The sequence below is a fragment of the Octopus sinensis genome, linkage group LG18 (genome assembly GCF_006345805.1).
Source record: "Octopus sinensis linkage group LG18, ASM634580v1, whole genome shotgun sequence".
NCBI lineage: Eukaryota > Metazoa > Mollusca > Cephalopoda > Octopoda > Octopodidae > Octopus > Octopus sinensis.
In genome coordinates this window covers 54,333,909-54,359,777 of record NC_043014.1, presented here as the reverse complement: position 1 = coordinate 54,359,777, position 25,869 = coordinate 54,333,909, and the positions used below count along the sequence as shown (strand labels likewise).

Genomic DNA, 25,869 nt, shown 5'->3' with positions numbered 1-25,869 from the left:
ACGTTGGTGTGATTTGAACTCAGAATGTAAAGATCCACAAGAAACACCACCAGGTATTTTGTCCGATGCTCTAATACAGGCAAGGGCAACCTTTTTCAAGAAGCAGGGAGCAGGGAGACAGGGCTCAACATCAGACAGGCAGCACTAGTAAAAAGAAGAAAAAGAAAAAAAAAAAAATCAAAGTAATGTTTCATTAGATGTGCCATTTAGAAAGCCCCACGTCCACACAGGGGTTGCCCCTGACTGGCTTAAATGCTCTCGTCTCCTCGGCTGGAAATGGATAACAAGTAAGTGCTGGTGAATATCCCTTTCTGCAGCTGTCATATCCTGGATGGGATGCTGGTCAAAGGATGGGGAAGACAAGAAGGTTTTTGTATCTTCTCACAACTTGAGGGTCACCTCAAACAATTAGCAAAAGCTTGGCCACTGTTACCAAGCCACACTGATTCATGGGTGACAACTGGCTCTGAAGTTCAGTGTGATGCAATTGTTTGTGGATTGAACGAGATATTTTAGGATGTCTAATTGAGGACATGGCATTCAGACAGCAACCCCTGCGGGGACATTGGCAGAAAGGCATATCAGCCCTTGTCCCTCCTTTGGATATTGGTGACATGGAGGAGAGACTTGCATCAATAGGCAACAGCTGGGCTTCCATAAAATAAACCTTGCCTAAATCTGCATAAGTGAAATATGGGAGATAGAAACTGTACTGATGAATGTGTGTGTGTGTAGAGAGAGAGAGAGATAAGTTCACTTCCCAACCACATTTTTTCAGGTTCCGTCACACAGTTTCAGACACTGAGTGTCTTCTACTAATAAAAGCTCCAATCAAAACCTTGCGGCTGGATTTGGTAGCCAGAAAATGAAAGAAGCCCATTGTGTATTGCAGAGTCCCAAGCAGGGACAACATTGAAAATAATAGATCCCTTACTTGAAAAACAAGTAAGGACTAGCAACAGGAAGGGTATCTAATTTCTTTCCTGCCCACAAAGGGGCTACACACAGAGGGGACAAACCAGGACAGACAAACGGATTAAGTCGATTATATCGACCCCAGTGCATAACTGGTACTTATTTAATCGACTCCGAAAGGATGAAAGGCAAAGTTGACCTCGGCGGAATTTGAACTCAGAACATAAAGAGAGACGAAACACTGCTAAGCATTTTGCCCAGCGTGCTAACGATTCTGCCAGCTCGCCGCCCTATACAGGAAGGGTATCTAGCTGTAAAACAAGGCCCCCTATAATAGATTAATCCAACCCATGCCAGCATGGAAAAACAGATACTAAAAAGTGAATAAAATATGTGGACGGCACCATCATTATTTGACGTCCCCTTTTCCAAGCCTGCATGGGTCAGACGGAATTTGTTGAAGCTGGATGCTCTTCCTGTCACCAAGCAAATTGGATATTTCCCCCATCACCAGACGTGGTCTTCACAGGCACCCTGAAACAAACAACATCACCTGTATGATGATTCTGATGCTTATTTACAACCATCACATGATGCTGAGACAACAGCACACACACACACACACACAGAAACGATGAGCTTCTTTCTAAATCCATTTGCATGGCTTCGGTTGATTGAAAAACAGTAGAAAAACACTTTGCCAGGGTGGAACTCAACAAGGAGCTGAACCCAAGACCACATGCTTGGGAAACAAGCTTTTCAACCACAGAGCTATACCTGTGCCAATATGTGTGTGTGTATATATATATATATATATATATATATCGTTACCCACTACACACATTTTTTTCTCTCCTTGTTATTTTCTGTGTCCCTTTCTGTAGAAGAGCGTAGGCTCGAAAAGTAAAAGACTTTTTCTATTCCTGAGCGTTATACTAATACATCTGTTTGTTTTGTACACCACCTGTTTTCGTCAACTCTCCCTATATATATATATATATATATATATATATATATATATATACACACACGCACACATACATGTATACACATGTACAATGGTGTATGTTTGTAAAGCTGTCTATAGAGACATTGGAAATAAAATTCTGATAAAGCATTGAATGAAAAATAGAAATAGTTTATTTGGAATGAGTGGGGTGAGTGAGACAAAAGCCAGTTGTTTATGCGGCTCACCGTTGGAAGAACAGAGAATCAATGTCTGGTCCAGTTGGAAACGTGAACCAGCAATACTTTTGTTCATGAAAAACACTTGATATTTAAGAAAAAAACCCATATTCCCCGAGGAGCCTGAAGGCATTGGGCATGAGAAGGAATCAATGGGATTTAATTAGATTCCCGACACATTCTTCATGGCTTCTCCTTCATTCAAGCAGTTTAATATATCATGAATAAATGCCAAACGAGTGACAACATCAACTGTTGACCAAAGTTAATAAAATCTGAGGAATCAAAGACGTCGTTTAGTGGATTCAATCCATCTTTGCTGGTTTCTGCAGGTAAGAAGCCTCTCATTGGCTCAAGTCTAGGTAGATGCCAATAAGAGGTAAGTCAACCTGCTGGAACCAAGAGCTAAATATCACTCACATAAAACCCTACCGTCTTAAAAAAACATGTAGTCCTAGATACACTTATTCTTAATAAATTAGAGGAAAAGGATGGTTCCAGCATTTCACCAAAGATGTGTTTGACTGAGTCTGACTTGGGACAAGCAACATCAAAAGTGTTGTGTGTGTGTGTGTGTAAAAAGGTTTAAATAATTACTGGTATTGAATAGAGATGTTGACTGCATAAGACACACAATGGCTGGAGAGAAATCAGAGTATGATGGAGCAAAACTATCATCATCATCATCGTCAAATAGAATTCAATATGGCAGGATGCTCTTCCTGTTGCCAACCCTTACATGCTTCCAAGCAAGGTAAATATTTCTCCATAACTGGACATGTTTTCAAGGAAGACTGGAAATGAATGACCCTGCTTGTATGACAGGGACACTCATTTACAACTACCATGCAATGTCAAGACAAGGAGGTACAAATTCACACACATCTCTAAACAGCAGCTTGTATGCCATACTTAAAGCTGATACATCATTGAAAGCCTGCTAAACTGCAGTATACACCTTGAGAAAGCATCTCTTATGGACATGTAACGTTAAAAAAACACAGAAATATATCAGTAGCAGAGGAATGGTGTCCAGCAGTGGTGGTGGTATTCCCAAATATGTATTTCTGCTTCTTTGGGATTCACCAGTAGCAAGGAAAAAAATCTGTCACCACTGATAAATAGTAAAACAGTTTTAAGTATGATACACAGATTACTATTTTGAACTAATACTGCCTCCCTTCTTTCTGTGACTAAACCCTGAAACATCAGCTAATTTGCTTTCTGCTTTTCTTGTTGCTTAACATTGTACATTAATGGGTGCAGACGTGGTTGTGGGCTTCAGAAGTCTGTTTCCATCATTAATAACGTATGTGTGTATATATATTTTATTGTTTACTTAGGGTTTCAGCCATTAGGACTGTGGCCATGCTGGGGCACCACCTTGAAGAATTTTAGTTGAATGAATCAACTCCAGTAACTTTTTTTCTTCTAAATCCTGGTACTTATTGTATCAGTCTCTGTTGCCAAACCGCTAAGTTATGGGGACATAAACAAACCAACACTGGTTGTCAGGTGGTCGTGGGGAACAAACTCAGACACAAAGACACACTCACATATATATATATATATATATATATATATATATGATGGGCTTCTTTTAGTTTCCATCTACCAAATCCACTCACAGGCTTTTGATGGCCTGAGGTTATAATAGAAAACACTTTCCCAAGGTGCCACGATGTAGGATTGAACCTGGGAGCATGTGTGTGGGAAGCAATCTTCTTACCACACAGCCACGCCTGTAAACATGCTGATCTGCTTTTAGTTTCCTTTCACAAGTTTGGTTGGCCTGGTGCTGAGACACTTGCTCAAGGTTGGAACTGAACCCCAAACCACAAGGTCAGCAATCAAATTCCTCAGCCACATGGTCACTTCTGGACCTCTTGTTATACAATGCTAAACAAGACAGGTAGAAAGAAAATTAGCTGATATTTCATCCAGGAACATATCTCAAGGTTAAGTCAAAGAAGGACCGGACTGACCTGAAAACTCTGCAGCAGGGCCTCAGAGACTGATGGAGTGGAGGGCATGTTAGGAACGATCCCCAGATCATAGACCTGGTACAAATGTTTGCAACAGTGTTGACTATGCTAAAGGGGCTCAAAAGTGACAGATGGTTGTGTTGACGTGGATGATGGATTAGATCTACCATCCATTAAGGGAATTAACAGTTTGAGGTGATATGTGTGTGTGTGTAACAGAGGTTGTGGAACTGGTATAGGATCTTTACCTTTTGACCTACAGATTTAAAAAATAATTCTTTGTAACCAAACACTTTCAAACTTCAGACACGGGTAGAATGTGTCATATAAAACATCTTTTACTCTTAGCATTTTTGAGAAAAACTTACATTTACGAAGTTATTTCATGTTAAAGTTGTCCTATTTCGGTAATTTCAACCAATCAATGACGTGTATTCAGCTGAATAAAATTACTGCCGTTGTTTGTCAACAAGAACTATCAGCGCTGTATTTTTCGTTTGTCACTGTTATTTATGACTTCGTTCGTGTGTTTGTACTGGTTTTAGCTTTACGGTTTTAGGGTTAGTGTTAGGGTTTTAGGGCTAGGGTTAGGGATATGGTTTTAGGGCTAGGGTTAAGGTTAAGGTTTTAGGGTTAGGGTTGTCATAAATAACAGTGACAAATATACACCACCGGAAGTTCTTGTTGACAAACAACAGCAGTAATTTTATTCAGCTGAATACACGTCCATTGATTGGTTGAAATTACCGAAATACGACAACTTTAACGTGAAATAACTTTGTAAAATATAAGTTTTTCTCAAAAATGCTAAGAGTAAAAGATGCTTTATATGACACATTCTACCAGTGTGCTAAGTTTGAATGTGTTTAGCAACAAAAAATTATTTTTTAAATCTGTAGGTCAAAAGGTAAAGATCCCTGGTATAGATTTGGATTACACCTGCTGGGTGATAAAAAATACAAGTATATGGTGTCAGTAGAAGGCAGTTGTGATAGAACAGGGGTTTGGGGTACATTTTTAACCAATTACCCCAAAATATATTTAGTTACCCCTAAGTTGATTCAAAAGGAAGAAAATCATAGATTCTTTGAATTCAAAGGGTTCACCTGAGTCTAGTTCCATGTCCCTTTACACTGGACAGATGCAGTTTTGTCAGAAGAAAAATTTCTGTCGTAACAAGAGTTAGGGTTTTTTTTTAATGTAATTTTACTTACGTCTGATGAGTCCTCATTACCCCCAGGAATTTCATTTTTACCCCATTTGGGGTAATTTGCCCCGGTTCGCCAACCCCTGTGATAGAAGATGACCAGAGAAGGCAGGGATGAGAGGGGATTCAGAGGAAAGACAATCTGTTAAACTGCAAGGGACCCGACCGGATCAATGTAGGGCTAAGCTGAGCCATTGCAAGCACCTTAAATGGTCAGGCTCGACTTGTTGGAAACATGAGCCAAATATCCCTAAAAATGACATACAAGGCAAGCAGAGTGAGGGCATAGGAGTTTACTTTGAAACAATGTGATTCTGGGTTCAATCCCACTGCACAGCACCTTGGGGGTTTTCTGTTGTGGCTTCAATCTTGTGAGGACATCTAATAGATTGGAAATTCTGCAGAAGCCTGGCGTGTGTGTGTGTGTGAGAGAGAAAGGGTTTTGTGTACATTCGTATCAAACAATGCAGTTTTCAATCTCTTTGTGCCCAAAAGTGACAAAGACATTTGATAAACAAACAATAAAAATCCGTGACTAAAGTGTTTGACAAAAACCCTTGAAATCATTTTCCCCCACAATGATCAAAATCCGAACGACTGGAACCAATAAAAGACTAAAAGAGTGAAGGAATGTAGAATTTCCTTTCGCTTCGCCTCCAAATCTTGCCGATTTGGAGAAAATGAATGGAAACTTTGGAACATTTTAAAAGACTGTGAAACGAATGTAAGAAACCGAGAAACCCTTGTTTTAACACCTTTTCTAAAGAAAATTCAATGTTTATCCCTAAAGTCAGCCATAATGACAGAGACCTGTAATTATAGCTATTCCAGAGGTGACCATCCAGTCTTGTTTTTTTAATACTGAGCATTACATTACATAATATCAGTGACCTGCCAAAATTTTCAGGCTCCAAGAGCACCTTAATGAACAGGTATGACAAGGCGACAGGAAATTTTGTATCCCTTCACATCAACAGCTTCCCAACTAACCCTTAAATATGTCCATCTGCAATATTGTTTGGAGTATTGTACATATATACACAGATGCACTGAGGTACCTGAGAATATACACATATATAAACACAAACACGAATGTGTGTGTGTATATGTTCACACGAAAGTTAACACAGAAATCCTTGCGCTCATCACAGTAAATAATGTTAGTATTATATATATATATATGTGTATATATATATATATGTATATATATATATATGTGTGTGTGTGTGTGTATATATATATGGGGAGAGAGAGAGAATATATTATGTTACGCAACCCAGGGAAGCCTCTAGTTTCCTTCGACCTACTATTGTTATTTCAATTGTCTACCTCAAATCACACCCTAAGTCTTAAAAAAAGGGACATATTGAGTAAAATAGCCCCAAATATATTATGTCTGAACCCCCAAAAATACGAGGTGATCACGGCTGGAATGCTTTGAACTGACCTGGGGTTCTATGTAATTATGTGTGTACGTACACACACACACATTCGCACATTATATAAAGAGTCTCTCACACACGAGATACAAGGAAAAAGCACGTGTTATTTGTAATTTAATCACATCATTAACTGGAGAATGTTGTGCGTAAATTGCGGTTTTTTTTATAAATTATTTAGGTCTGTGTTTGTTTTTGAAATTCTTTCCACGTTTTTGGTGAAGTTCGTCCGTCAAAGCACAGAAACTAACAATAACAATGTACAAATTACCTCTTCTACTGTTAAGAATAATAATAAATATATGAAACATAAAAGATCCTTCGCCTCGTTTCTTGGGCGGATGGCGCCAGATATTCTCTCCGTTTGAATTATAACAAAATAATGGATTATATCTAGAATTACACCCCGCGAACATGTTTTTTGTTTTTGTTGCAGTCGTTTAGGGGAAAGGAGTGAGCCCTGATCGAAGGGACAGATCCATCATCAAAAGGGTTCTAAGCATGGACACCCTTAATTTTCTCAATGTATTCTTTTTTTAAGACAACAGATTATGAGTTGAGGAAGATATGCCTGCTGTTTCTAGCCGGTCGAACGGCTTCATATTGGCCTCTCTGCTCGTCTGTCCCATCTTGAACGAAGAACAAAAAGTATCAGCGAAACACACGAAAGTCTGAAGTTTGAGCAGATAAAAAACAATGACCTTAAATATATACACTTTATGTACCCCGATCACGTACCTGCATGTGTGTGTGTGTGTGAGTGTGTGTCTTGGCAGAAAGGACTCTGTGTGTGTGTGTGTTTGTGTATATGGATATATTGTCAAATGAGTGACAAAGAGAGAGAAAGGCAGAATTGAAAATCGGATTAAGAAATGGAGTTTGGTAACAAATATGACGACTTTTGGCAAAATAAGGAGAGGAGGAAGGAAGAAGAGAGATGCAATGAACTCTACCTACACACACACATCTATCTATCTGTCTATTATCTATCTACATATATATATCTATTCACAGACGGAGTTAATCGATGGCGTACTTGAAACAAGGCGAAAGAAAACAGAGAAAGAAATTATTTAAAAAAAGCCAGAAGGAAGTTTCTTTCTTTCCTCTATTTACCTCTCAAGTCCTTCATGAAAATCCTTTTCTTTCTCTCTTTCTTTTGTCTAATCAAGTCTCTTCACTTCCTCTCTTTGTTCGAATCCTTCTTCCTTCCTCTGTATCTTTCTCTTTGTCTCTGATTCACACAAATCTCTCTTTCCCGCCCTTTCTCTCTCTTCCTCTCTCACACACACTCTCTCTCTCTCTCCCTCTCTCCACGGATCTTTCTTACCTTTTTAAACATTTGTCACTTTCCTTCTTCTTTATTATTTAAATCTCTATCTATATTTTATTTTCAAACTCTCTCCTTCACTCAGTCCCTATTCTAACCTCCTCGGCTCCAGTCTTTCCTTCTCACCCTTTTGTCACATTCTTTCTCTCTCCATCTTCTATTCTTCTTCCACACCATTTCTCTCTCTCTCTCTCTCTTCCCTGCTTTATCTCCTCCACTCCCACCAACCAAGCAATCGAGTAACCGCCAGAAGAACAGTTATTCATGAGAAAGGCAGCAAAATACTTACTCACGTGGCTATAGCAGTACAATTACAACAAACCGTCGTCGTCGTCCGCCAACAACACGAACCTCATCCGACAACAACATTCGTTCTCTGCTTCTTTCTGCTTTTGTTGCACCCAGCATCGTCTTTTTAATTAAATCCTCGATTAATCCAGACTCCACTGCATCATTTCGACAATCCACACATGCTTCCTGGTCTATCAATTATATAATCGCCAGCATCAATGATGAGGAGAGAGAGAGAAAGCTTCATCAAAGCGGCTCCGTTTTTCTTTAAACATTTTCCATTTCTTCTTCTCGTCTCTTTCCTTCTCTCGACTCTTTTAATTCTTTCATTCCGATCGACCGCTCTTCTTGTCTCGATTCCTTACGTTTTCTTCTTTCTCGACCCTCAGAAACAGTAAAACACTGCCACACTAAATAAATAAAAGGGATCACCTCAACAAATATCCTTTTTGTCTCTTCATCAATTTCTCGGTTCCACTTTTTCCCTTTTTTCTCTTTTTTCAAAAAATTTAATCGATTACCTCCCTTGTTTACGACTGAATTTACGATGTTTTTTTCCGTCATTTTCCGGCATTTCCCGTCGAATCTTCTCCCAAAACACATCATGGCAGTCGTCTTCAAATCCTGCTCTCCACTCCTCAAACATTTTCCCCCAACTTTATTTATTACCGCTACAAATGTGGCTGCATTTCTAGTTCCAACCATCGTTCTTACAACTGTTGTGTTGTATATACACTCGATATTAATCGTTAACTCAATGTAGATAGATATAAAAGGCATCAAACGTCTTCATTCCATGTCTCTCTTGGCTCAATCACATCCGACCAACCTTCTCAGAACTCACACACACTCACACGCGCTAAGCCATTTTCTTCTGTTGCCCTTTTTCCTTCTTACTCCCTTCCCCTATAATTTTTCAAGTCAGATACAATAGGCTCTTATATATAATACAACAATCAACTCACGCTTGAGCTAAGTAGGGAGACTACTTTGTCTCGATTTACTAGAAATAAAAGCAAATCTCCCTCAAATCATACCTGTCTGATGATTTGGCGCAGGAGTGGCTGTGTGGTAAGTAGCTTGCTAACCAACCACATGGTACCGGGTTCAGTCCCACTGCGTGGCATCTTGGGCAAGTGTCTTCTGCTATAGCCCCGGGCCGACCAATGCCTTGTGTGTGGATTTGATAGATGGAAACTGAAAGAAGCCTGTCGTATAATTGTATATATATATATATATGTGTGTGTATATGTTTGTGTGTCTGTGTTTGTCTCCCTAGCATTGCTTGACAACCGATGCTGGTGTGTTTATGTCCCCGTCACTTGGCGGTTCGGCAAAAGAGACCGATAGAATAAGTACTGGGCTTACAAAGAATAAGTCCCGGGGTCGATTTGCTCGACTAAAGGCGGTGCTCCAGCATGGCTGCAGTCAAAATGACTGAAACAAGTAAAAGAGTAAAGAGTCTGTTTTATATAAGAACAAAACATTAAATAATGGAGTCCTGTAAAATCTTAAAAAGTCGTGATGGTCATGGTTAGAACAGCTTTGATCATAGGTCTGTCTGCTCATCAAGTTTCAAACTACAACATACTTCCACTCTATCCTACATTTTTTGGGTGTTATTCTTAAAATTCCATTTATATCTAATGTGTTTTATGCAAGTGGGGGGGGGCGTGGGTTAGTGGTTATGATGTTGGACTCATGATCGTAAGATTGTGGTTTTAATTCCTGGATCAGGCGATGTGTTGTGTTCTTGAGCAAAACACTTCGTGTCCCATTGCTCCAGTTCACTCAGCTGGCCAAAGTGAGCCACCCTGCGACAGACCGGCGCCCCGTCAAGGGGTGGAGGGTGGAATAGACGCATCATGGAAACTGGTAAACTGGCCTTATGAGTCTATATTCCTTGGGAAAATCTTTAACTACGCTTTATTTTATGTTTTTCTTATATATATACCCAGGTGCAGGAGTGGCTGTGTGGTAAGTAGCTTGCTAACCAACCACATGGTTCCGGGTTCAGTCCTACTGCGTGGCATCTTGGGCAAGTGTCTTCTACTATAGCCTCGGGCTGACCAATGCCTTGTGAGTGGATTTGGTAGACGGAAACTGAAAGAAGCCTGTCATATATATGTATATATATATATATATATATGTGTGTGTGTGTGTTTGTGTTTGTCTCCCTAGCATTGCTTGACAACCGATGCTGGTGTGTTTACGTCCCTGTCACTTAGAGGTTCGGCAAAAAAAAGAGACCGATAGAATAAGTACTGGGCTTACAAAAAGAATAAGTCCCGGGGTCGATTTGCTCGACTAAAAGGTGGTGCTCCAGCATGGCTGCAGTCAAATGACTGAAACAAGTAAAAAGAGAGAAAAGAGAAGAGGCCTATTCCCCATTTTATGTAGGAGGGGTGGCCACAACAAGACACACACCAGGCATTCCATTCCTTTCCCAATTCAAAGAGGCGAGCCCCATTCTATGTTTGGGTCACGACATAGAATGCAACCCCCAATATCAGCAGAGGGGCCCAACAGCATATGCTGGTTTACAACCCACCCCACCCCGCCGCATCATGTTGGTTCCGTACTCCTTTCAGCAACATCGAATTCACTCATCCCTCCACAAACACTCTCCAAGCTTTCCCATCATTTATAAACTCTCTTGCCTCTCTCTCACTCCAACACCTCTGACCACCAAAGCTTTCCTCACTCCATCCATCCATCCATCCACACAAACCGAGGTCTGCCTCTGGTTCTGCTGCCCACCACTTCTGCCTTCATCACCCTCCTTATCCTCTGCTCCTCACCCATCCTCTCCATGTGGCCAAACCACCTCAACAGTCGTCCATCCATTTTGACAAGGCTTCATGCAAATATTAAATCTGTCGAATCATATTCATTCGACTCTGGAAGGAACAAAAGACAAATTTGAGTTTAGTGGGACCTGGACTCGGAATGTGGTAGGCCGTAATTGTATTACGAAATGAAATAACCAGTTGTAATTTTATATTTAACCCTTTTGTTACTGTATTTCTGTTGAGATGCTCTGTGTTTCTTTCAATTACTTTAAATATAACACATAATTTAGTAAAATAACTTAGTTATCATTAAGCTAGTGTTAGGAACATAAATTGTGACTAAGGTTTGGTGGAAGATTTTAATTCAGAACTTATGAAAACAAGACATTTGTATGATGGAGCTAGAGCTGGTTTCAGCCGGGTTGGTAACGAAAGGGTTAAATACATGTATCGTACATAAAACTGAAGCTGGTCCTCTGTGGATCACATCCCTACTTCTCAACATAGTCACCGTTTCTCTCAATAGCAATGTTCCACCTTTGAATGTGACCTGCTCTGTGTGTATATGTATGTACATAGGTGTAAGCAAAATAGATGTACATATAAATATTGGCAAACGTTTGGTATTGACAGATGACATCGTTCACCCCCACAACCTCCCCTCATGACATTGATAAAGAGACTAGGCTGAAAAGGAGAGTGAATAATGTCTCCTCATACTAACACTCTGTAGACCAATACTACTGCCTATGTATATATATATATCATCATCATCATCATTTAACATCCGCTTTCCATGCTAGCATGGGTTGGACGATTTGATTGATGTCTGGCAAACCAGATGGCTGCACCAGGCTCCAATCTGATCTGGCAGAGTTTCTACAGCTGGATGCCCTTCCTAACACCAACCACTCTGAGAGTGTAGTGGTGCTTTTAAAGTGCCACCGGCACGAGGGCCAGTCTGGCAGTAATGGCAACGGCCACGTTCAAATGGTGCTTTTCATGTGCCAACTACACAGGAGCCAGTCCAGCAACACTGGCAACGACCTCGCTTATATATAGGCAATAGTTCAGTATATGTACATATATATATATATAAATTGAGATAGAGGTTGTGAGTGCAACCCACCATGGAATAACATATATCCAATATACTGCCAGTAAAGCACCCATATGAGTGCATAACGAACTCTTGACTTTGTATATCTGTATTTGAATATAGATGTGTATGTTTGTATATTGTAATATTCTAATATATTGTTTTGACCAACTGTAACCTTGAATATAGAACATATGTATGTATATTGCTGTATATTATTATGTGTATGTATATATATATATATATATATATATAGGAGTATGGGTATATGCACTCATATGTATGTGTATATTATATATTATGGGTATGTACCCACTCTTGTATGGGTGTAGTCCCTCTGATATTCATATTTAATTTAGTTTGTACTTCATAATCTCTGAAGAGGCTTTGGGATATTTTTGTAAGTGTCTCATTTATAACCACATATTAACTTATCACACCTGGCTAATATGAGCATAATGAGATACCCATATCTGCATGGCTGAAACAGCTGTAAGATGTAGTTTATATTTATATTTATATTCACTTATACATACTGTACTTATTGCATCATATTACTCATTGATGTGCATTGTTTTGTTCTATACTATTATGTTTGACCTTGATGTTCATATGTAGTGGTTTAATAAATTATGTGATTGGGTATTATCTGGTAGTTGATTATTGTAAAGTGGTTAGTGTTTAGGAAAGGCATCCAGCTGGAAAAACCATGCCAAAACATGGTGAAGTCCTGTGGCTTGCCAGCTCCTGTCAAGCCATCCAACCTTTGCCAGCATAGGTTTTGATGGCACGTAAAAAGCACCATCCGATCGTGGCCGTTGCCAGCCTTGCCTGGCCCCCATGCCAGTGGCATGTAAAAAGCACCATTCAATCGTGGCCGTTGCCTGCCTCGCTTGGCTCTCGTGCCCGTGGCACATAAAAAGCACCCACTACACTCATGGAGTGGTTGGCGTTAGGAGGGGCATCCAGCCGTAGAAACATTGCCAGATCAGATTGGGTTGAACTGTCCAACCCATGCTTGCATGGAAAGCGGACGCTAAATGATGATGATGATGATGATGATGTCCATGAAATGGGTTTTATGTGTTGTAATGAAACAATGGTAACTACAGTATTACAATAGTATCATAAAGTCCAGTTTTTTTGTTTTAAGATCATTTAATCAGCCTATTCATGTTTAAGATAGATTAGCAAACTCCAAATTCCTCTGATGCAGCAATCATGCACATTAAACAATCCCACATTTGATCAACTAAGATTCTACAGAGATTGAGAAATTTCACACTGTCCAATCCTTATCAAAGCCACACCACACTGCTTGGAATTGAGAACATTTTAAAGAAGAAAGATTGCAGTGAAACTAACAATATTTGACCAGTATAAGGGGTGGGGTGGGGTGGTGGGTATTTCAGCAGACTTACAGAGAAATGCCTAACCACAGTATTCTGCTGCTGGAATTAAATGTGGACAGAACCACATATTCTACAAACTTTTTCTCTTATACCACTTACCTTTCACTCTACCTGCAACCATTTCACTTCATAATGCTGCTCCTCTCTAAGGCGGGGAGCTGGCAGAAACGCTAGCTCGCCGGGCGAAATGCCTAGCAGTATTTCGTCTGCCGTTACGTTCTGAGTTCAAATTCTGCCGAGGTTGAGTTGGCCTTTCATCCTTTCGGGGTCGATTAAATAAGTAATCGACTTAATCCTCTTGTTTGTCCTCTCTATCTTTAGCTCCCTGTGGGTAATAAAAAAAAAAAATAAATAAATGAATGCCGCCCCTCTCTACTCACATTTTACATTGATCACTTTTCTGTGCCACCAGATTATCTCCCTTCCCACCACATTCATGTCTCACTCTCTCTCTCTACCTCTCTATGCACTTCTCTATGACCTCTCTATGACTGCTTCTCTCTTCATACTCTGCAATCACACATCATCTCCCTTTTTGTGTCTGCTCCCTTGTTATTGTATCATTCAATACTGACACATACATACATGCATATATCCATAAGTACACACATGTACTTATACATGCATATATATGTATGTACGCATGCATATGTGCATATGTATGTGTATGTGTGTATGTATATGTGTATGTGTGTATGTATGTATGCAGGACACTGACTGGGTGAACAATGCCTGTCATCGTCACAGATGGAGGACGCAGGTTAAGGAGGGGATCGACACACTTTTGAGAGAGCACGTATCCAGCATGAAGAACTTAAGCGAGCTGCGTGAAAGCGCACGGCTCATATAGTGAATGGGTTTGCAGTCGTGTATGCTTGTCAAGAGCAGGGCTCATTAGCCACCAATGGAGCTGCAAATGCAAAATATAAGTTAGTCCTAGAGCGCACGATGTTCCTGACGGTCGGCAATGGTCTTCCTCAGTCACGAGTGGACGGCCATCATCATTTATGTATGTAAGCATGTATGTGTGTGTATATGTATGTTCTCTTTCTCTTTCTAATTTAGAATAAATCTTGACCCATCACCTGCCTGTTAACAAAGTTGTGAAAGAAAGCATCTTGTTTTGTTCGTTATCCTTTAAATCTTAAAAAGGTCTTTTGCAAATTTTTGTAGCCCCAGATAGCCTGATCATTTGTAGCCTATGAATTAAGGATTTGCATTCTCTCCCCAAGATCCCAAATTCAGCCATACTCTTCTCCAGACTGGTTGCTATGTATCCTGTTGCTCCAGTGTCTGTCTGGATGTGTGTTAGCATTAATCAGTTGCCTCAACCAAGTCCATATATTTATCCCACCATTATCATGACCACCACCACCACCAGACTGGAGTCTGGTGCAGCCTTCCAGTTTGCCTGCCCTGGTCAATCTGTCTAACCCATACCAGCATGGGCAACAGACGTTAAATGATGATGATGATGATGATGATGACACACATATCATTTACACACACACATGTGTGTGTGTATATATATATATATATATATATATATATATATACTAGCAGTATCGCCCAGCGTTGCTCGGGTTTGTTTCGACCCTTTAGAATTGGAATTTTTGAAAAGTAAAAATTTTGCCTCATGTAGCTTGTTATTCTCTTTAAGTGAACATTTTTCTGGTTGAAATACACCGAAATATGGCGACACGGCAGTCAAAAAATCGTAAAAAAATAGGTATTGTCATAGAAAAAAAGCACGTTTTTGATGTAAATAATTTTTGGTGTTAACATGGTCCGATTTGAATGAAGAGCAAGCCTTCTACGGAATGAAGAGCAAGCCTTCTTCTATCATACTCTCAATTTTGGTCAACTTGTGCTGCAGGGTCTCGGAGGAGATAGTGTTAGTTGAAGGCTACCAAACCTGCCACACACAAACAACTTCAGCTTTATATGTATAGAGAGATGTGTGTGTGTGTGCTAGACTTTGTTGCTGTGTTTGTCCCCACCCCTCACCAACTGGTGTTGGTGTGTTTATGTCCTTGTAATTTAGCGGTTCAGCAAAAGAAACTGGTAGAATAAGGAGCAGGCTTAAAGAGAATAAGTCGTGGGCTCAATTCATTTGACTAAAAAATTCTTCAAGGAACAAAAAAAGAAACATTAAAAAATAATTCCATCCCCAACTTTTTTTTTAATACTTTTCAGAAAAGTTTTGGGGAATTTCCGAAAAACAAAAAATTGCAATTCAAAGTTTTTAGTTCTTGTTCCAAATTTCAAAATCAATTACGATAATTTTCCGCTTTCAATTTGTGGTTATTAACTGAAAGAAATGTCTTTTGTTATATCAAAATAGTCACAAGGTGATAAATTGGTAGAGAAGGTCTATAATGGATTGGATCGGTTCCATTCTGTGACAGTTTCTCGTATTATTTTGGAGGGGAACAACAGGACAAAAAGAGCGGGAAAAATATGAAGGGAAGTAAATGCATAGTGCAAGATATAAAAGTTATCTCCCTTACTCCATTTCTGCAAAATTTGCCCACAAAGTAAAGTGAAGCAAAAAAAAAAAAGAAATTTGGGGGGAATGGGGTTGGGGCTGATGTCAATGCCAGCGACTCCAGTGCTTGACTTGTTCTTTATTTTATCGTCCTCGAGAGAATGATTGCAAAGTTAGCATCGATGGGGTCTCAACTCAGAACATAAAGATCCGGAATAAATACCGAAAAGTCCTTTTTTATCCAAAAGCTTGAACGTTTCAGCCATTTTCCCGACAAGCAAAGCACCACATTTCCTGAAGGGGACAAAGTCCATTCTAGCGACCGCAGTTTATAAGTGGAAGAGAGTTTTTCGACCGCAGACAGATAAAAGGCGAAGTGGATTTCGGTGAGATTTCGATTCGGAATGCAAAGTAGGGAACTTAAATACTGCTGGAATCTATCGTTCAGTGGTCAGTAAAGGTCAATCAAGGGAGAAAGTAGACAGCAGCAGCAAATGGAGGCGCAATGGCCCAGTGGTTAGAGCAGCCGACTCGCAGTCGGAGGATCGCGGTTTCGATTCTCAGACCGGGCGTTGTGTGTGTTTATTGAGCGAAAACACCTCAAGCTCCACGAGGCTCCGGCATGGGTTGGTGGCGACCCCTGTTGTACTCTTTCGCTCCAACTTTCTCTCACTCTTTCTTCCTGTTTCTTGTCCCCGACTTCCTACGCAACCGCTGAGCCTGGATGCGCATTCATCCATCTGTCGATGCTCTCGGTGTCGGGGGTTGACCTGCTTTCTCTTCTGCGGGTCTTACGAATAGCAAAGGACCACGTTTCGGACTTCTCTCACAACAGACGGGGCGAAGACCGCTTCGTTCAACAAACAAACAAACAGCAGCAGCAATTTTCAGATGCTTCTGTTTCCAGAGTAGAACTTCTTGAAGTTCTGATGATAGCAAAAGAATTCTGCTGGTCCTCAGTGCGAGGAGTCTATATAAGAAATAGGTGGACATGTGAACAAACTACAGTAAAAAAGATAAAGAGTGGATGGACGGTGAGGTGAGCTTTGACCGAGCGGAACATAAAAGCGATAAACTACGAGAACCGCCTTAAAAGACTTTTTATGTTGGTTTCGAAGAAGATAGGAATTCTTTCTTAGTCACCCTGACACTCGAATTAATCAGAAACGCTTCCAGGAACGAACTTTTTATGAGTGCTTGGGTGCGAAAGCAGAAGATGGTTTGGACCCCATCGTGCAGGGGACAACAAGTACAACTTGATGGCTTCTCTCCTCTACACAGCACTGGAAAAGTTTGGCGTGAAAGGCGCAGGAGTGGCTGTGTGGTAAGTAGCTTGCTAACCAACCGCATGGTTTCGGGTTCAGTCCCACTGCGTGGCATCTTGGGCAAGTGTCTTCTGCTATAGCTCCTGGCCGACCAATGGCTTGTGAGTGGATTTGGTAGACGGAAACTGAAAGAAGCCTGTCGTATATATGCATATATATATATATGTGTTTGTGTGTCTGTGTTTGTCCCCCTAGCATTGCTTGGCAATCGATGCTGGTGTGTTTACGTCCCCGTAACCTAGCGGTTCGGCAAAAAAGACCGATAGATTAATTACTGGGCTTACAAAGTCCCGGGGTCGATTTGCTCGACTAAAGGCGGTGCTCCAGCATGGCCGCAGTCAAATGACTGAAGCAAGTAAAAGAGTATTCTGGAGAACTAACACAAACTCTAAGCAGACATCGCAACCTACGCTCATCTACCAATATGAAAAAGAAGGGGTTTGAAGAAGCTAAGCCCTTTACCAATCTAGGTTGAATGATTAGTTATGGTGGTGACCTCAGGTCAGACGGATTTGATGGCAAGGTGAGCAAAGCCAGTCGGGCGTTTGAAAGGTTTAAAGAACAAGAGTGGAACAAATAATATTGTTCAATGCAAGTGATGAACCGAGTATCGCGGGTACAAGTGTGACCTGCTCTGTTATAAGGGTAGAGGAGGCATGGGTGATAAATCACAAACAGGTAAAACGGCTGCATGCATTCGTGAACAAATACTTATGGATAAACGACGAGTATCGTAGAGAAAGGCAAACGCAGCAGGGACGCCATCATCCCAGAGGAAGTCAATGTCCCAAACATGGAGCAATCCTCATTTGGCGCTCACGACCAGAGAATCCATAACTTATATATCTATATATTTAATTATGCATATATGTATGTATATCTCTTTCTTTTTCTCTTTTCTCTTTTACTCGTTTCAGCCATTTGACTGCGGCCATGCTGGAGCACCGCCCTCGACCCAGGGACTTATTCTTTTGTAAGCCCAGTACTTATTCTATCGGTCTCTTTTGCCGAACCGCTAAGCAACGGGGACATAAACACACCAGCATCGGTTGTCAAGCAATGCTAGGGGGACAAACATATACACACACATACACAAATATATACATATACATATATACGACGGGCTTCTTTCAGTTTCCGTCTACCAAATCCACTGACAAGGCTTTGGTCGGCCCGAGGCTATAGCAGAAGACACTTGCCCAAGGTGTCACGCAGTGGAACTGAACCCGGAACCATGTGGTTGGTAAACAAGCTACTTACCACACAGCCACTCCTGCGTCTATATGTTGTATACATGTGTGTGTGTGTTATATATATATATGGTGACGATATCTGGGACTATAAAAATGTGTAAGACCTTTTAAGATTTAAAGGGCGATGGTTAAGACGCGATGCTTTCCTTCACAACCGTGCTACGAAGTGGATGGCCGGTAAACACGCACACTCACTCACACACACACACACACACACACACACACACACACACGCACACACACACACACACACACACACACACGCACATACACCTATCAATAAAACGCTTAGTCACAGACCAGTTTTATTTATTTATTTTTTAGCCCTCCCCCTTTTCTACGGGGCCGCGTGGCTGTGCTGAGAGAGAGAAAGACGGTGTTATAAAGAGAGCCAGATTAGCCGTATTAAGAGTTTGCTCTGTTTCCTGTCGAACTCTATGACTTTCATTTCAAATTACAACACTAAACGAATTCCTCAGACAATTATTTCTCCTTCATTACCTTCCCGGAACCATGTCAGCCGTAATAATTATCCTCCTAATGGTAAGAACCCGGCCGAGCCATCGCTGTACTCTGGCAAAAATACACAGGGGAGACAATTCTTGATCCAATTCGGTTATTGGTCTCACGGAGCTTGGTTTCAAGGGAAGAAGAGAAGTGGGGAGTTGGCTGTCCAACCACGTGGTTCCGCGTTCAGTTCCAAGTATCGTTGGGTTGGCGAAAATATTGTGAGTGGGTTTGGTAGATGGGAAACTTAAAGAAGCCCGTCACACATACACAGACACTAGTAATCTCACCAATGAAGCACTCTCTCTCACACTCACACAAACATACTGCTCGTATCTCCTATACACAAACGGACACACATACAACGTGCAAATACATATGCACACAATATATACACCTGCTTTCATGCATCCTCGCGCATTCACGCGTGCACATTTTCACACGCACACTCTCTTGTCATTAAAAACCACAGTTACATCTTACATTTCCGGTTACAAATCGAACATATGAAATAACCAATCTCTGTCTTTTTTTCCCTGGCTCTTTCCTTTCTTTTCTTTTCTTTTGGAATTTCCTTTTGTATTCGACAAAGAACTTTATCCGAAACGTTATACTTTCACTCTATAACTTACTTTTCCCCCTTCTTTGAGCATCAACCTAATCAAATTAGCTGTGAACGTCATTCGAACGTTTATTGCTTTTCGGTTTTTTTTTTGTAATTGATTTGTTTTATATATATCTTTTATTTTTTTTTACTTGTATCAACCATTAGACTGCGGTCATGCTGGGGCACTGCTTTGAAGAATTTTTAGTCGAATAAATCGACCTCAGTGCTTATTTGTTTTAAAACCTGATTCTTATCCTATCGGGTACTTTTGCCGAACCGCTATATTACGGGAACGAAACACCCCCAACAGCGGTTATCAAGTGGTGTTGTTGTTGTTGGTGGTGGTAGACAAGCACAGACAGAAAGACACACACACACGTACATAGTCTCACACACACTCACAAATCTACCTACGACCATACACACAACGGGCTTCTTTAGGTTTTGTCTTGTAAATTCCGGTCATGGTCGTTGTCGTCGTCGTCGTCGTCACCCAAACACTCCCCCATTTTTAATGCGTGGTGGTCGCGGTTAAGGGACCATCTTCAGTCTGTTGGCTTTCTTAACAAACCTCGACTTAACGGATGACAGCAGTCGGCAGCTGTTGACACCACCACCACCACAACCACTACCACCACCACAACCACCACCACCACCACAACCACTACCACCACCACAACCACTACCACCACCACAACCACTACCACCACCATAACAACAACAACAACAGCTGCTGCTACTGCTGCTACTACTACTACTTGATCAGTTTACATTTGGGAATACATATGACTCTAATCTCTTACAGATGTCAACATGTGTGTGTGTGAGAGAGAGAGAGAGGCTGTGTGTGTGTGTGTGTATATATATTTAGCTGTTCGTTGGTATCTTAATGTGTTTGTGTGTGTGTGTGTAAATGTGTGGGCGTTTGTTTGTGTATTTGCGGGTGGACGGGTGGACGGGTGGGTGGGTGTATTTGTGGGTGGATGTGTGTTTGCGTGTGCATATGTCGAAGTGTGTACATGTAATTGTGCAGTTGTGTGTATCTATTTGTCTGTGTGTGTGTGTGGTTTGTTCATATACTCACTTGTTTGCGTTTATACGGGGACCTGTCTCCGTTTGTTTATCTGTGTGTGTGCACGTGCACGTGACGTCCGCGATCCTTCACAACCGTATGCGTGTGTGTAGGAATGATTGTATGAATGCAATCGTTCAGTTTTATTTCAAGATTTCATGCCAACAGAGAAAGAGTCGGTTTCTATTCTAGATTCAAGGCTCCTTCATTGGAATTTCAACATCTGCAACAGAGTATTTTTGTATGTATGTATGTATGTATGTATGTATGTATGTATGTATGTATGTATGTATGTATGTATGTATGTATGCATGTATGTATGTGTGTGTGTGTGTGTGTGTGTATGTATGTTTGTATGTATGTTTGAATGTATGTATGTATGTTTGTATGTATGAATGTATATATGCATACATGTATGTATGTATGTATGTGTGTGTGTGTGTATGTATGTATGTATGTATGTATGTATGTATGTATGTTTGTATGTATGTTTGAATGTATGTATGTATGTTGTGTGTATGTATGCATGTATGTATGCATGCATGTATGTATTTTGGTATGTATGTTTGTATGTATGTGCAGATTTGTATGTTTTATCTATGTACTCTCATGCATATAGTTGCATATCTAGACATGCTCATATATATTTAAATGATAAACTTCTGGAAAGTTTTAAAGATTTTTACAGTTCCAGTGATGGATTGGATCAGTAGTCTTTGAATTAGCTTTCTCCTTTCTGGTTTTGAGAAGTCTAATTTCTCAAGATTTGTATTTAGGCCGTGTATTACATATCTCAGGGCTCCAATAATTACAGGTATAAACCTGAACTTGTAGTCGAAAAGAGTAACTGCGGATTCCTCAATAGTTCAGCGTGTATATATGTGTGTATGCATGTATGTACTGTATGTATGTATGTGTGTATGTATGTATGTATGTGTGTATGCATGTATGTATGTATGTGTGTATGCATGTATGTGTGTGTATGTATGTATGTTCTGTATGTATGTATGCATGTATGTATGTGTGTATGCATGTATGTGCGTGTGTATGTATGTATGTACTGTATGTATGTATGTGCAATAAGGTTGGAGAAAATTAAGGTGAGTAGTGACGTTTACATCTGTTCTGTGTGTGGAACCAAATATGTTTTTCTTCAAGGAACCAGACTCGATGTGGTGGTCTCTTTCTCAGTATGTCGGCCTTCCAGTCTTCAGAAATGGATCCCTAGACTCTGAGATCGGTTCGGAGATTGAGAAGTTTCCAATTCTGGAGTCACTGAAAAAAACAAGAATAGTTAAACTGGGTCTTGAAACTCACCATCAAGATTAGCATTTATGATGCGATTGTCTTCACAACCCTTCTATTCTCATCGGACGCCCGGGCCCCGAATCAGCACGAAAGATTTCACCGGAAATCTCTAAAATCTATTGTCGCGGTCTGAAGGTTGTTGGTCGGTCTGTGGTGGTCACGGTTTCTTGGGTTGCGCGTAGAAGTAACTGGACACCACTCGCGAACATTTAACAGAAAGTTTTATTATCGCACGTAAAGACAAACTATGTTGGTCTTTTACAGTTAACAACAACAATAATTATATATTGAGAGAGAGAGAGAGATATATATATATACTGCTTGGAGTTTACAACAAGTTAGTGCTGCGGCGACCTGAGTCTTGCCCAACAGAATTGGGAACAATTGTGCTATATTCGTGGCGACGGAAATTCTTGCCATCTATCTATACCTTCTGTCTTCGCTGTCTTCCTGGGTCGTCTGGCTGGTAAAAGCGCGTGTCACCTGATGCGATAAGAATGGAGACACATATCGCTCAGCTGCCTCAACGTTCTGCAGTTAATTACTGCCAACAGCGGCCTTTTATAGGGCACAAGAAGAAGAAGAAGACGATTCTAGAAGACTGAATCACATGATGGCTTGACGCTGACCGGTTGATTAATAGACCGATCACGTGAAACTATGTGGTTCGGTCGTGATGTGTGACCGGGAATCCAGAGATTTCGAATCCCGCGACATTAGTTAAAAAGAAGCGCTGGAAAAGCTGGTTGTTTCAGCATGGAAGCTCGTTTCATCAAGTTCCATTGGCGATAAGTTATTCATGTCAACCGTCTTGATTACTTCAAGTCCCTGAAACGAATACTTTATGGAGTCCTGTATCGAAGAATGTCCAGAGATAATCTCGTTTGCACAGCCTGTGATCGCATTGCACTTTCAAAAACCGGATTTGCCATACACAAAGCGTCACATATCGAGAGACATAGACGAGATGGTTATGTATACAGCTCCATAAGCCCCGACAGAGCAGGGCTGTCCTTTGCACCCAAAACTGTGCTCATCTACTGCCGAGTTGAAAACCAATTTCTGACGAATGCACAAAGCTGGAACTGAAACAGCTGTTGGACTTATAACACCTTTCTTCGTCCCCTTCAATTTTCTCTGTCGTTTTTATTTTGTTGGATCTGTTAATATGAATAGTTATATATTTATACTTAAATATTCATCATCTGAAAGCTTCCACCTCTTGCTATATACTTATTGTGTTAAGGGATTTTCATTCCCCAACAATACTAGGTATCGAACCAGTATTTCCTTGGAGGTATTTCCGTCATGAAGTCAACATATCCTCTAAATAATAAATAAATACACACATACATATATATGTATGTACACACACACACACACACACACACACACACACACACACACACACACGACTATATGACAAAAGAATAATAGATATCGAACCGCATTTCTTGGCTGACAGCTGTTTCTGATGGGAGGAAGTGTGCAGCCAGGAGTTAGTGTCAGCGTGATATGGAATAAAGATTAAAGCTTAGAAATATCCTGTATTTATGATTATATTGAATTCTGACGACTGATTGGACGAGAGAAATCGTTATTTCCGATTCATTAAATGTTTGTTCTAAAAAGTTGTATCAGAGACGACCATTCAGTGAGGCACCACAGAGTATCGCAAAGAAGTTCTTTCATGCACGGGTCTGACTGGACAGGTTCTGTAGCGATGTATAGATGTGAGAGAAAACGAGCGAGTGAATGGAGGCAAGGGTCAGCTATCATGAAGTAGTCTTAAGCTGGTAGGAGTCGTTCGTGTTACAAACTGTATTGAACAGGGCCTGACACGAACGCATGCCCGCCTTCTCTTCCCTGTTCGTCTGTCCATTCCTCTGTTTTATTGTTCGTCAGACATCATCAGTCCTCTTCTCTAAATGAGTTATCTTATTTAAAATTCAACTGATTTGCAGTCGACGACTTCGATTCGTCAGCTTTTTGCTGACGTTATTCCATGAATATGATATGTAGTCGTTGAACGTCATTGGTGAGTTTATTTGTTGTTTTTTCATGGTGTCATCGCTCAGTCTGAGCGACCCGGTTCTTGTTTAAGATTTACCGTAATTGGAAAATAATGAATCCGGGTTGAAATTGAAGTTGAGATCTGTTACATGTATGAGACAGAAGACAAATGAGAGACGCACTCGTTCATACACGCGCGTGCACACACACACACACACACGCATTCACACATGCATTCACATCACTATGCATACATACATACATACATACATACATACATACATACATACATACATACATACATACATATGTGTGTGTGTGTGTGTGTGTGTGTAAATACATACATACATTCAAACATTGAAAAATGCATACACGCTGTTCACACACACACACACACACACACACACACACACACACACAGATACGTTTGTGTCAGAATAGCGTGTGAAAAGTGAGGCCATTTGAAGATGGGGTTTTCTCGGCAAATCCCAAACCGTCAGAACGCGTGGGAGAAGAGAGGATGGTGTTACGCTTCTCGACGTCATTGTAGGATTCTGTTAACTCAGAAAGCCAGCGGAGCCTATCAGGTTCTCCTTTTATTATTATTATTATTATTTATTGTTAAAATCATTATTGTTAACGAGACTGCCAGCTTGCCGCCCTATCACCGACCAATAAATAATTGGTTGTGGCGTACAACTGGTCTCAGTGCCACCGGACGATTTCCACACGAAACCGACGGCATCGTTCGCAACAGTTCTACGCCATAACCCGTTTTATACAGTTTGATAAAATGAAAACATATTCGCTCTATTGTACTGTGTATGCTTTGATTGTGTGACTTGTGGAATAGTTGTGCGTGTGTGTGTGTGTAGGTGTATACACGCGCACACTGCCACACGCTTGCGCACACACATATACATGCATTATGCACACACGTGTATAGATGTGTATATACAAACATACGCATGCTTGTGTGTGAAAGGGTGCATATAGCAGTATATCCAATTATGATTTAATTATTCATTTATTATTCAATAATTCATTTATCCGTTCATTCTCCTTAACATAATGCAATAAAGTGTTCCCTGATGATCCGTTTTGGTTGAGCATCTCCAGGCACTCGGAACATTCAGTGCAGAGTTTCCAAACAGCTGCAATGAAGAAATGTTCTTAGGAAACTAATAATATAAACTCTTGTTTATCCCAATTTTTCTACAATTTGATCTGTACATCATAACTGGTAACACAACTCGGAATAGCAGTTGCTTAGTCTCCTTACTGGAAGCAGACTGGACAATGGTCATCAACGGAGATCTCTGAACATAACACACTGGCAGGCGTACGTCTGTTTGTACGTAGAAGATATACAATATACGAAGGGGTACCCAAAAGTAACCGGTAACGTTCTCTGTGGGACAAACCCGTAGTAGTTCAGGCTTCCATCGCTAGATGCGAAACCTGCAGTCTGCCGACCGGCGTCGTTGGGTGTGGTCCTACTGTCACGTGGTGCATCTTTGTCTTTCAGTGCTTCTCCCCTGTTCGTCGATTTTTGCGATGGCTGAAACGAAGGAACAGCGACCTTCCGTGAAATTCTGTTTTCTGCTGGGGGAAACGGCAGCCGAAACAGTTGTCGTGCTT

At 40.7% G+C, this 25,869-nt stretch overlaps 1 protein-coding gene across 3 annotated transcripts in view; it reads right to left on the bottom strand.

Annotated features, from left to right (window-relative positions):
• Window positions 1–25,492, bottom strand: part of LOC115221727 (zinc finger protein 271-like) — a 33,778-nt gene extending 8,286 nt beyond the window's left edge. The window contains exons 1-3 of one of the 3 annotated variants that reach the window (XM_029791938.2): window positions 25,482–25,492; window positions 24,185–24,186; window positions 8,351–8,829 (exon numbers count right to left, since the gene is read on the bottom strand). The gene's annotated coding sequence lies outside the window, so the exon portion shown is untranslated. Of the gene's footprint in view, window positions 1–7,847; window positions 8,230–8,350; window positions 8,913–24,184; window positions 24,187–25,481 lie in introns of those variants that run through there. The other 2 variants (XM_029791939.2, XM_029791940.2) reach the window with 2 other exon arrangements.
• Window positions 25,493–25,869: the final 377 nt, after the last annotated feature.